The sequence below is a fragment of the Zophobas morio genome, unplaced genomic scaffold, assembly GCF_036711695.1.
Source record: "Zophobas morio isolate AGI-343-1 ecotype UQ-CSIRO unplaced genomic scaffold, CSIRO_AGI_Zmor_V1 ptg000005l, whole genome shotgun sequence".
Lineage (NCBI taxonomy): Eukaryota > Metazoa > Arthropoda > Insecta > Coleoptera > Tenebrionidae > Zophobas > Zophobas morio.
Window position 1 is genome coordinate 13,116,616 of NW_026972110.1, and position 14,632 is coordinate 13,131,247.

At 32.7% G+C, this 14,632-nt stretch overlaps 1 protein-coding gene across 3 annotated transcripts in view; it reads left to right on the forward strand.

The window, feature by feature from the left end:
• Window positions 1–8,498: 8,498 nt before the first annotated feature.
• Window positions 8,499–14,632, forward strand: part of LOC135122807 (cardioacceleratory peptide receptor-like) — a 173,592-nt gene continuing 167,458 nt past the window's right edge. For 2 of the 3 annotated variants that reach the window (XM_064047244.1, XM_064047247.1), the window contains exon 1: window positions 8,499–8,776. The gene's annotated coding sequence lies outside the window, so the exon portion shown is untranslated. Of the gene's footprint in view, window positions 8,781–14,632 lie in introns of all 3 variants that reach the window. The other variant, XM_064047245.1, reaches the window with a different exon arrangement.

Below are 14,632 nucleotides of genomic sequence, written 5' to 3' on the forward strand. Positions count from 1 at the left end.
TCTCTAATTTATTTTATGTTTTATAATTTGATATACCTACTTGTTTTTTTTTCCAACCGAACTTACTTACTTTAACACTCAAATTTTGCGGCTCGTGTACATTAATTAAATCCATTTTCTTGTTATTGTTGGTCTTGTTTTGGGCCATTGCGAACACACATACAACAACAAGACACACTAATCAAATAAGAATTGAGAACAGTGACTTTGTGTTGACAAAAAATGCACCTGCAGGTCTACGAATTGAATCACATGTTTTTCGCAGAAATCATCAATTTTGTTCTCGCTTCCGTTTTACACAGAGTTGGGTGCATGTATTTTGACACGTTGGGACTTACAAATATTTTCCGTTTCCGCGTTACGCAGTTTCCGGCTTATACGGACCAAAATACATTAAATTGGGTATTTGAAAAAACGGGACTGCGGAAAATTTCCGCGATGAGCAGTTTTCCGCCTTCTACAGAGTCCGGCATAGACAGGTTTCACTGTACTATGCACAATCAAAGCCGTCATATTTAAGAGAAAACTCGTTCTAGGCTTTAGCTTATTTCCATTAATAATGCAGATGTAGATAATTGGCCAGGGCACGAATCTGGAAATGATAGGTGAAATGTGAAACCACAAATTACCTCAAGCAATTATTATTATTAACCCTTATCACAAACTTAAATATAAAACCACCTAAATTTAAATTTATACTCACATGTTTCGGAATAGCAATTATGAAAATGAATGCCTGGGATGCCAGAGCATTTCAGCCTTCCGTGATGTATTGCTATTACAGATTACAGTTTTTGGCACGTCAACTAAAACCCATTTGCCATCCTCGGTCTAATCTCTTGTAACTCTGTGTTCGAGCTAGTCGAGCTAAGCTTAGTTGCCATTATAAATATCTCCCTAGATTTAGCTTGATTTCGTGAAATGGAGCTCTGAACCTGAAGACTGCCACCCTTCTTAAAATCACTCTTCTAAATCGTAAACAACTCGAATTACGTCTAATTGTGAATTGTGACAATATCTTGCGCATTTTCACATTTCCAGTCTTTTAGTAACGAAGTCGTGAAGTTAAAGCCTCTCTTTTGTCCAAATGGTCGCCAGTAGGTATCTAGATTTTACTGTTGTTTGGGGGCATACAGTTAAGTAATACCTAGTTTTATGCTCGTCTAGAACCGGGAGCCATTTTAAGTGTTAAAATCTGCTCAAATAATGATAGTTTATGTAAAGGTCAATGTTGTGATTATGTAATGATTTTAGGGCATCTGGCTGACAATCTGAAGCTCTTAAATTACAGCACTTTGTGTACAGCTGGAAGGTGTTTATCTTGAACGTGATCGTTTTGGTTGTGAAACAAGCACGGGTAATTATTTTATATTAAAATCATGGATGATGCCATTTTGTTTTTATTTAACAAGTGATGCTCAAGTTTATACTCGTGTTTATTTCTCCTGTTTTGGAGGCTATATAGGTAATAAAAGCATCATTAACACCGTCAGTGTTGTTGACAAAATAAAAATCAAATTGAATTTTCTAAGTCGGACGAAACTAATTACTATCACGGAATTGTATACAACCGAATAAACAAAGCAGCTAATGATAAATTACTACTTTGGTTAGGTTTATGTTACTTTTTAACAATGCTGTTATTCCAAGTTTATGGAATGAAGAACCGCTACAGGAATTAGTTGTAAGTTGATTACCTACAAAACGATACAAAGTTAGTTCTTTTTGTGTTATTCCACTTTCAAGAAACAAAATATTGCCAACTCCGATTATTTAATTTGTCTTGGAATAACAACAAAAATGACTTTAGCGTTAATGGTTTTTTAAATTGTATGTATAAACTTTAACTGCAACAATTAGTAGTGTAAGTAAACAAAGCATCCATGACGTGTGTTCAAAAAAACGAAATTCAAAGATGAACACAATATTACATTAGGTTCAGAAAGAAGTGATATCCTTAATATCTTATCTAATAGGCGTGATTTCTTACAAGTTTAAGATCTACCGGAGTGCATAATACTTAATTCTACACTACATATTTGTTCCAGCCATCACTTTGTTGCTTTAGAATAAATTTCCAAAAAACGGACTTTTACAACGAACGTATCAACTGCTTAATCCTCGCCGGAAAAAATATTTCTTATGTAAATAAGTTATCAGTGACACGTATTTACATCCAGCCTTAATGAAATTCAAAGAAGATTCTCTAGTAGCATGGATTATTCTAGCTACAAAAACGCTTATTTGGCGTATTTGGGAGAGACCCTTTTAGAATTTCCATTGCTAATTTTGACAAACGTCGAAAGCGTTTCGAACTTTCCCTAAAGTTTAAACACCTGCTAGGCAGTGAAGAACAGACGATGGAAATGGAATTAACGCTCTAGTTTTAAACATATACCAGAGGCGACGCATTTAGAGAAACATAATTAAAACACTCTCAGTAGTCCAATATTTTTTACAAATGAAACCATCTGCTGATGTAGCAGATGGTCGATTCTGCGTGATTTTCAGATTTTTTTTTTTTGAAGATTTAATTAATTAGTTTTGTTATTGCTTAGAAAATTCTAAGTTTACTAACACACTAGCAGTAAATTTATTAGAAATTTGAAGAAACTAATTTTAATTTAATTTTTTTTTTAATTTGTTTTTTTTCAGATATAGAATTTTATACCGATGACTTCAACTAATGTCGCTAATGTTTCAAAATTTTCGCGTTTCTTTGTTTAGCCTTGATAAAGAAGTACGCAAGTTTCGTAACGTTGGCGACATAATTACTGTTAAGGTTGTGTGAATAAAAGAGAATATTTAATTTGGTTAATTAAAATTTATTTCTTCATTTCCTGTAGAAAGTTGGTGACGTCAATTCAGCAAATTATCAACTAAAACTTTATCTGTGCTTTAGTAATATGCTTTGAGCAGTAAATAGTGCTGGTCTTGATGCAGAAATCTAGTGCGGATTTCATAACATATATAAAACTGCAGCTGCAATTGTTATAGTCGTACGACATTTTAAAGGTTGGCGCAGGTCGAATGCATAACATAAAATATTATTATTCTTATCTATCTTGGAAAGTGTAAAATTTTAGTGGCGAAATTTCTTAGTCAATTCTGAGTTATAAAAGTTATATATTTTAGAATTTTTAAAAGACATTTTTGTTATCTTCTATCCAGTTTTTCCCTCTGTTTTAAAATAGAATTTGTTTTTTCGTTAAATTTGATTCCAGCATTTTTTGTAGAATTTATTTTAGACTTTACATATAAGAAGGATTAAAGCTAAGATTTACCTCATAAATCTTAGGGTATTTAAAAATCCAGATAAAATTACATTTTCGTCGAAATGTGTCTTTTGTGTAGCAATAAAAAAAGCCTCTAGTTACTTGTTGACCGTCTTTTGCAATCAAAACGTATGTCTGCACTTACACTGAAACGATATGTCAAAAAAGTGGGGTTATAACGAAATGATGCAAATTAGAATCGCAAATAACTAAACAAAACACCGAAATCCAAATAACGGGTATGACAGATGACAATGAATCTGCGCATATTTGGCGGTTTTCTGGGACCTACGTTCTTTTTTTATCACTTTTTATACTAAGTGTTGGTTTCAAGGAGAGGAATCATATGATATGATGTAGAAGAGTGAGAGAATAAAGATGGCGACGGAAATCGCAAAAGCAATCCCGTGAATATGGAAAGAAAACAGTCGTCACCTTTAAAGAAAGTGCATTATTTTAAATAGAAACATGTATATACCTACACAGAATTGGGGAAAATACTTATTTACAGAAAAAATAGTAGAGAAAGAAATGCTTAATGTGCAGTGAGAAACGAAACAAAAAAAAAACAAAAGAAATAAATAGGAAATCTACAACAACGGAGTTAAATGATGAAGGGATAAGAAAATTATATGCATTAAAATAGAACGGGCATATTATAAGAAGCCAGTGATGAATAAAGTTACAAAAAAAAATTGTATAGAAAAAATTATGTTTCATGTAAGTAATTCGATAGATCACAATAAAAAATTGGGCTAAATTTATTTAGACAAAACTTCTTTTCCTTCTGAAGAGAAATTGTTGCATATTAAAATATTATTTCAACAAAGAATGATTTTGTAATTTTTGCATGAACATAATAATTTTAATGTGTATAACATGAGACTAGCAGTGTCACTTTGTCTTAAGAATTTCGACCAAATTAAACGGGCCGTTTTTGAATTAAAAGAAAAAAAAGATACATTTCTAACCTGGGATATTTCGCATTGAAAGCGTAGTGATTTATATTTACACATCAGTTTTGTTCCAATTACATATTTTTTCACGTTATTACAATGAGGGTGGTTAAAGTATACCTAAAATTTCGCTATAATCAGACAGTTTCTGACATTAAAAAAACTAAAATGAAAAAATATTGGTAACAAATATATTAGAGAAAGTAGATGGTTCGTTAGCTCAGACAAAATCCAAAATTAATCTGTAAAATCTGGGTGAATCAGATTATATTATTATGTACTTTTAAATATCAGATAAGATCTGAAAAAAGCCAATATTGTGAGCCGTAGAAAAAGTTGTGAAAAAAATTAAAATAAAGTAGTACACCGAAACCACAAGATTGGGGATCAATAAACGATGATATAATATTAACACAAAGACTAATTAAAAAATTGGTAGACGTTAGGTTATTTCAACAGGATTTCCCTTGCCCCTGAAGTACAAACCCACGTAAATTAAAATAAAAAAGTTTGATTTTGCGAACTTTTATTTGTGATAACTGATAACCTCGGCATATAAAAAAAATAGATAATGTGTTTTGTGACGAAACTCCGGTGAATGGACGGCGGCGTTGGTTTCTCCGATAACGCGTGGGTGTGGCGTGCCTCGGTGCCAAGCCTTGGGCCGACTAGTGCTGCTGAGCAGAAACTCGTCTGGCCGACCGAGGCTTATGCGGTTACCTTCACGCCACCGGGGCTGACGCCTTCGGTCGGGAGCGGCGGTGCTCGGGCGCCACTGGGGTTGCTGTAAAGATACGGATCTCCAGGTGGTCTGGTGAGCGCCCGCGGAAACAAGAAATAAAATAAAATGAAGGAAAATTAACAATAATCGGGTTTTCATTCCCTGCCACAAGCTACACGGCTAAAATAATCATATACGTCCAAAATAATTTCAAATAATTACAAGGGGGTTTTACAAAAAAAAAAAAATAAACAGAAAGAATTAAACATCCGGCATGGTCATTCCCTCCTGGAAGGCGACTTCCTTCAGGACGGGCTCCTCCTGTTTCTGGCGGCGGCGACCCTGGGACGGGAAATCGGGCGCGGACGGTACGGCGACCAGGGAAGGGAGCGCAAACAGGCAGACAACTCCTCCACAGCCACAACATAGGGGCGAAACACTTCCTTTCTCATGAAGACTTCAAGAAGCAAATCCCTCTTCCCGCGTTGGCGCGAAGACTGTGGATTTACCCCCGGCGCCGGCGCTCGGTACTTGTCGCGGTTTCCGGCCCGCAATAATGATCTTTTTTGTTCCAATTTCTTTTTAATGACACTATATATTTTTTAGAAATTCTTCTATTTTGTATAACCCATATTCCGCCACGGCCTATGATTCGAACGCATTAGGTTGTCAAAACACACTCTGTTAATTCATTTGGTCTGGAGTACACTTTTCCTCCACCCATGACCAGAAATTATTTGCATTGATAAAGAAAAAGGTTATGCCTGTATTTCTAGTCAGTTGTCGCATTTGAAAATGATCCGATTAACAATATTTTAGCGAGAACGCGTATGTCAATTCCGACACGGTCAGTATAATGTGGAATATCCACAACAAAAGAGTGGGTTATGCCTTTTTTGAGATTTGATCATTAAAAAAATAGATACTTGCAGTAACAGTGTAAGAAACAAAAAAGCTCATGCTACTTTCGAACGTACGGGATTTTCGCGTTACAAGTCTGAAGATAACCTCCGCTTACACTAGTTTGCTGTATAATTTTGATTTTTTACGAAAATTTGTATGACAAGTACAGGAATGTTATTTTATAAAATTTAAATCCTACTTACTATGAAACATTTTGAGGGGATGCCATTTTTGGTGGAGATGGTCAGATAATACATGATATTCCTAAAATACATATAAAATTTAACAACCGGTCTGGTAATTTCGAAAATTATCCATCTAATAAAAATCGACACAAACAACAGACAGATAGACGAAAACGCGAGAAAACATAAAAGTAGTCAGTCGCCCGAAGGACTCTATTACAATACTTCTTTAGCTTACGCTCAGAGAGTAAAAAGCAGTCAATTAATTTGTCATTCTCATTACAGCAGAACTATGCACTTCATTAAAGAAAAGAATGAAGAGGTATCTGCTCACTGTGTGGTATCTGGTAATGTTAAGTCCAGAAAGACCTGATTTTTATTATATGTATTAAAATGTAATAGCCCAAGGTTTCTAGACTTGGAAACCACTTTTAGACGAATTCAAGCAGATAAGCGGTACAATATAGCATGAAACAAAAAAAAATACGTCGTAAGATATTGAAACTTGTGTACTTCTAGTGACACAATGATTTGTGTCACCAGGCTTCCCTTTGGAAGAAACTGATGAGAATGTATAAATGCCTATACATCGGGTGGTCAACATAATTTATAATCGAGTCATCCTTAGCATTGAATCCGTATGTCTTCACTGACATGTTTATACGTATCATAGAAAAAAATCACATAATTGTGTAACGCTAATATTTGAAACGAACACATAAACATACAAAAGCTAAAATCTTCATAAACTGATGTTTAACTTTGATTTAAATTTTACGTTAATTTGTTATCAGTCTTACTGGAGTCACATGGAACGTCTCTTCCAACCCTACTTGTTTTCTCGCTTGTTGTGGCTTCCCGGAAAAATAATAATCTCTACATTGAAAACAGTTCTTTTCAGAACTTTGTGTATTCAGTTAAAAATGGCATTTCCATTGGAGCAGAAGATGTTTATGATTGAGTCCCATTTTCGAAATGAACAGAAGGCTGAAGCTAAGCGGTATGTGCGAATACTGGATTCAAGCGGCTTAGGATAAATTCCGGGAAGAATTTTGCAACAATATCGTCGACTACGATCATTTTTGCAACTCCTTAAAATGATGTGTGACGAAGTTCCGAGAAACCTCGTCTCTACAAGGAACGGAGGCAAGATAATGGAGCAAACTCTACAACATCCAAACAACATTTGGTGCAACAAATGAAATTTATTAAAGTATTTTTATTAAAATATTGTAAATGTGTGCAAGAATTACGTAAAGTCGATTCTCCAGCGCTAGAGTTGTTTATTATCAGTGGTTTTTGTAAATATTAATGCCATGCTTATTCAATATACCTAATCTTTTTCAAGGTAACTGCTAGATATTAGAAATTTTTTTTATACCATCCTAACGATGAAATGGAAGTGGGTTATTTTCAACAAGACGGGACTACAGCGCATTCGGCTAGGACCACAATAGTAATGTTATGGGAATTTTTTGATAACCGGATTATTAGGTAATCAATTAATCACCGAGAATATTTGTCCTTCGAGATCTTGTGATCCTACTCCGACTGTTGAGACATGTAATCGATGGAATTAGATGAAAGGCTCATTTATGCTTAAAACAACCAAAATGGGCAATATTTTCAGCAATGACTAATTTAATTTATGTCATTTATTTAATAAAATTAATCAATCTTGAAGCACTTTTCTTATTTTATTAAAAATCTTATTAAAAAGTGTCCGCAATTTTTACTTTTACAGTTATAATTTTTTATAATGACTCAATACTTTAAAACGATGTAAAACTGAAAATGTACATAAGTATAAACAGAAGTTAAAAAATATTATAATATGCACGTAATGAATTTCAAAAACGAGTATGACTAACTTCGACCTTAATAAAAAGTCGTTAAAAATCCTCAAATTTTTTCTCCGTGTTTTTTTTTGCCAAACATAAAAAACTTCGAGGAGTCATTCCATTCAGTCTTAGTCAAAAATCCAAACTCCTCCGCACCTCTGTTTTCTATTTTTATGTAATCTTTCTATTTTTACCCCAGTGCACATTTTTTCGTTTTCGAAACAGACAACTCACGAACCAGCACCTCAAGCACAAATCCTCTCATCAGCGTCCCGAATGCGGTTCTTCGGCTTTCCGCCGCGACCTCTCCGGAAAATCATTAGAAACTCTCATTCTGAAAATTTTCCTCGCTTAGCCGCAATTATCCCGAATCGGGAATCGCCATGAGGCAAGATGTGCCAATTAAAATATCGTTTGCAGGAGTGTTAGCCGTGTGCCGTTAATCGTCCATAAGCGTTGCGCATCCGGTAGTCGCCGTCGATGTCGACAGAATAAGAGGCGAAGAAGAACCTCGCCGTGTTGGACACACTCCTCATCGGAAACGAGGATAGTCGCGAGAATCGCGCGTGCCTTTGGGGGCGTACCACGAATTGTGTGGACTTAACCGCGCGGCTGTTTCTTTGCTTTAGTATCACCCGGTCTTCGAATGTTAAAGCACCGATTCTAGCTCCAGGGGCCTCCGCACGACGACGATCCCTCAGGGAGCTCATGAATGTTCGCAAAATTACCGTTCGAAATTTTTGTGAATTGTGCTCCGAAGGGATGACGATGACGCTCAGTGGTTAATGTTGTGTGGGGCATCGCGATAACAATGCTAATTTCGAAAGAGGATTTGCAACAGACTCGGTGCCGACTTTCAGGAGATATGACTTCACGTTTCACTTTGATTGTAGAAGTAGGTAATGTTTGTCCGCTTTAGAAAGAAGTACAAATTTTCCTATATTCTACGGTTTTTTTGTCCGTCGGCATACGCTTCTGGTGATGAGAAAGTCATTTTTTTAGGTGTATAAAAATTTTTATTTACGCAAAAGTTGTACTTAATTGGAAAATTTTAATTATTTTAAGGTTCCGCATCTTTTAGTTAGCGAAGTTAGGAGATGTTATGTTAATTATAAGCATCTTCTTTTACGACTTTTTTTTTAATTTTTAAAGTCGGTATGAAAGTTTTAACTAATAAGGAAATAAAACGTTATCAACGGCGGATCAGATAGTATGTATTTTATGCGATATTTTTTAGAATAAATAGTTGAGCGTGTTCGCTTAACATATTTAACAAAACTGTTTCAAGTTTCTTTGTTTTCAGTATATTAATTACATTTGAACTGATCAGTATTATCGTTATAAAATCACTGAATTAGATACCTATATAATATAAATATGAAGTTCCTGAACTATGAACACTAATAACCGTACACGATGCTTAGATAAGAAACGTGCAAGCAAGTGCATTTTAATTAGTTTTCCCATAATTAATAAACATGGGAAAAGTAATTACAAAATTGAAAATCAGGTGAATACAACAAATTAGAAAATTCTTTTTGGGTGTTTAAGAAAATAGTCTACCATCCTCAAGCACTTTTATAAAAAGATTTATTACTTGAACTGTTTTCCTTAATGAGTTACTTTTAACACAAAATTAACAAAATTTTATTAAATGTCAAAGAAAGTATTACTCTTAAAATTACCCACAAAAAATCTAGTGTGGTTAGTATGATATACCGTTTCACTTTTTGTAAGGAATTTTATGGCGTTGCCACTATTAGAAACTTTTCCTGGAATAAATCATATTGTGGCTGATATTTTTGCTACATCTAAAATAAAATATACCACTATCAAATTAAAGGAAAATTTGTGGTATCAAAAAACTATTATGTGAGGTAGCCAAGTAGTTAAATTGTGTAGTTTTTAACAAATGAAATTTCCACCATATGTGCAGAAATTCGTAGTAAAGTCTATTAAGATATCATATCATATTTTGTTATCTTTTCAAGTCGGCCAGATTAAGTACTCTAGCGAATCTATTTCTCAAGGATAATAAAAAGCAAATTTGTTGATTGTAAATATATTGTAATTATTAGACAAAAACTGTATATATCGGAGTATACTATTTTAATAAGATATTGTTATTTATATTACAATTTAACTATAGTCGACGTTATATTATTTTTACGGATAAAATTAAAAAAAAAGTTCATTTACTTCGTAGGTAAACCATTGAAAAATGTTTGAAATTCTGAATTTTTAAATTTTAAAAATCATTTTATTATTAAAAAACGGTGTTAAAACAGAATGGTTTAAAAGTGCGTTTCTTTTGCATGTTTTTGATTAAAAAATCATAATCGTTTTTTTTTAATTTTTGGTTGAAATAGTGCGTCATTATTTTATATTTGAAACAGTTTTAGACAAAAATGTGTCGAATTTTTTACGACATTAGTTACATCTAAAATGTAAGGTTTAGAATAACAAAAAGCAAGTCAAATTCAGGAATTTTTTAGTGCTGCAAGTGGTTGAATTACTAGTTTATGAAAACAAGGAGCGAATGATTTTGGAGACTCAGAAAACCGGGAAATTTAATGAACGTGTGAAAAAAATCTTATGAGAGCGTGTACACGTTGCACAACAGGAGCATGTAATATGTTGCGAAATTGTTAAATTTTTTCACAGTAGAAGAAATCTAATTTAAAATTCTATTAAAACATGGTAATATTTTCTAGTCCAAATGAGAATTAAATTTTACGAATCATTAATATTTTAAACAATAGAACAAAATCTGTTACGAAATTGTTAAATTTTTTCACAAAAGATGAAATCTAATTTGAAACTTTTATTAAAATATGATAGTATTTTCTAGCCCAAATGAGAATTAAATTTTACGAATTATGTATATTGCAAACAATATAACAAAATAAGTTATGGTTTTCAAATGCACTTCAAATAATTTCCCTCTCAGTTTTTCCACAGCGAGAATACCGGCACACGTTCTTCTCCACTATTTATTTATTTTAAGCCATATGAAATCCAGACCTTGTTGAAATTTCCATGGCATAAATAAGATATTTAAATATACTTTTTAAGGAGGTTTTCATTACACTGTCTCCCATTTAATTAATATTTAGTATTATTATTTATTTATTTATCCTATTAATTTTATCATCTACATAGTTACTAACATTTTTACATTTTAATGGTTTACAGTACACTTAGATTTTTACATAATCTTCTGGAATTGTTTTATACATTTTTCCTTTCATTTCGTGGTGACTATGTTTGTTTCATTATTCTATATATTTTTCAACAGTTTCAGTATGTTTTTTTTTGTAGTTACTGTTATCTACCAGACAGGATTACCCTTTATATGTGATATTTATGTACTTATCACTTTGCCAACTCAATGCTATTCACGATCTTTTTGGATAAGGGCCGACTATGGAAATTTGGCAGTTTTTTTTAGCTTAAAAACTGCTTTGAAAATGAGGTTATGAATTCAATCATTCACTGTGATAAATTGAGAAGCTGCTTTGCCAAAGTGAGATTTTGTTTATGGGATGGTACGATAAACGTCACTCTATTTAAGACCATAGGTATATAATTAATAACAAAGCACATAATAATTAGTTCATTAATTTTTAGAGTTAGTGATTTGAAAACTTTCCTCTTCCAATTTTGCTTAATAATTTCACCATAAATCTGGAGCCTTTAACATATGAATTTGACTGGGTGGTGTATAACTTTCACTTTTTAGCATATTTTTTGAACTTCATCTCTGCTGCAACAGTAATAAACAAGTTAAAATTTTAAAACAAACGAGAGCAAATTTACTGGCTGAGCTTAATCTTTCACTTTGAAAATCAAGATTATTAAATGTTAACATAATAATAAGGAAGTATTTAACTTTAAACCTAACATAACTCTGACAAGTTTAGTTCATTATCTTCCATCCATATTATTTCACTGGAGGAATCTAATTCATTATCTAGATCATCGTCATCAATTCTGATTTTGATTCAGAATCTCCTAACGAGAATCGTACGGTAAATTTCCCATTTCTTTTTTCCAGTCGGCCAAAATAAGTCCTTCAGTATATTTACCAAAAATTTTTCATTTGTCAGGATAAAGATAAATTTGCTATCTTATCTGAAGATTTAGGTCGCGAATTTAGGAAATGACAATAGTATCGGGGTAATCTAAAACTTCATAACCATGTTGTTTCACTATTCCATGAGTCACGTAACGTCACGTTCTTTTTTCGAATTTTTTTCATTAATTGGCTTACTCAAACCAGGAATAAGTTGATTATTCACCCAATTTTTGAAAATATTGTTTTATGGTAGTCCCTGTCGTTATTTTTTGAATTTAGTAAAATTACCGGCTTGTCCAAATTGCGGCACATTTCTAATCCGCAACCCAACTGCGGTGCAATATTTTGCAACTACCAAACAGCGGTAAAATTCTTACTTACGGGTTAAGTTGTCTCGGTTTAATCAGGTACCTAAGTGAATGATATAGTAATTTAATACTTAAAATTACGAATGAAGAACTTAATGAAAATTTAGTAACTCCATTTTGTTTACTTTTCTGTCCTGTTATGTAAGTAAAACGAACCTAAATTGTTTAATAAACCCATCATAACTCTTTAAGGCAACAGAATATATTGTATTACATGTAAGATACATCTTACAAGCTAAAATTATGATATGACAGACACTAACAAATTTGTAGTTGACACGAACGACATCTTTTTCAATATATCGTTTTTCGTTTTAATGTAAACATTTGATTTTATTCTTTGATTCTAAACAGAATTTGGTTTTCCTCAAGATTTAAATTTGTACCACTAAATACTAACTGACGTTTCTATTCTTTTTTAAATTTATTCAGTTGCTTTAAGAACAATGCTGAAACCATTCGTTCAGAAGTATCACGTTCAGTCTACATAATTTTTCGTGCCACCAACGTCTGCAATTAGCATTGAACCATCGTCACTTATGTGGTCAAGAGTCATTTTTGCCAACTCTGTACTAGATTTTTTTGATTTATATCCTTTATGAATGACTTACTTTTTATATTTCCAAATATCTATGTATCATTTCAATTTGAGTGTGAAATGTGCCTCCGTAAGGTTGATGGTTTTATTTTTTTCTGATGTACATTGGTACTAGTTCTTCGATTATCTGTTTCACTTTTTTTCCGTTGCACCATGAATCAAATTTCTGAAAAACTTTTTCCCACGGCACAGAAGGTATCAAATTTTCACCTTAGCGTCCTTACTATTGTTATTTTCACACTCTAAATCACTTTCCTCGCTCATTCTCAGTCCAAAATTCACGAAAAATTGTAAACAGAATCGCCGATTTTATAAACTGAAAAATGTTTATTGACTGGTTGCTAAAGCAACACACGGGTAACATTATAAGCAGCGTTAGGCACAGCGGAACTGATGGGGAATCAACCAAACAAATATTAAAAACGCCTGCGCGACGTCAGGCGATAAATTTGACCGACTGTGTAGTCTCAACCACGTCTCAACCTCAGTGACGTTTGATGCAAATCGGGGTTTATCTAGTCAAGATCATCACGAAAATTGTGATGTTGAACAGTCATTTTTAATTTTTAAAGCACTCTTCCTGGTCTTTGCACACGCAGTAAAATCGAATTTTCCGAACTAGATATGTGTAAATTACCACAATAATTTAAACAAGTTGACAGTTAGCGTTTCTTTTCTTAATCAAGTAGATTGACGTAACAGTGGTTGCATACTTCCTATGCATTGATGTGTGTTTTTTAAAACTGATAGGGATTAAGCCCATACTTTTTTCAGATGTTCAAACTTAAAAAAAGTCCTGGTGTATTTATATACTTGTTTAAATATCTACAATTTTTTATATGCGCGGTGACTTCTAGTTTAAGTTGCTCAAAGTTTAAAATCTTCATATTTTTATTTTTTTGTATTGTCGTAGGATGACTATCTAAAAAGTATTCTACCTTACCATAAATAGAACACTTATTACTTCCGATTTTTTAATTGTTGAGCAAATCGCCATAAAACCAATGAACATTTTAACAAGCTATGAAGTGCAGATGCGGGCTTGATTTATGTACAAGCTGTTACCACAAAGTAATTTTTTAGCTTCGCACAATTTTATTACACATTTCCTATAAAAATTAGGTATCATTCGCGTAATCAGCAATAAAAATTTTATAAATGCCATCTACCCATCCTTGACAGTAAAACTGACGCGATTTAACAATGATGGGCCGAATTTAATTAACTTTCCTTAAAACACTGAAGTAAAAGTCTTATTAAAATTATTCTTCTTATATCAACATTTAAATCTTTTCATCACAAATATTACATTGTATTCATACTGAGTTTAATGAAAATACCTAAAATATATTTTTTGAATGCAGTACAACCTTAATTTTTCCTCGATAAAAAAAGGTAAAATAACCACCTGTAAATGTTTTTTTTTCTTTTATTCTTAAATATTATGCTTTGCTCTTCATCAATAGATGATAATGGCAATAATAAATTGTTACACGAATTTATGTCTTGTTAAAAATTGATTTTTCCATACATATTTACAAAGTTGTAACTCTTCTAATTAAAAAACTTGTAAACTTAGTTACACAGAAGATCACTCTTTTATAATTTTAAGTCTGCGATACTGCTGATTATTATAATATTAAACAATATTAAACTTTGATGGATCGTAGGAGCAATAAAACGGTGTGAGTAACTCGTCCCGAAATT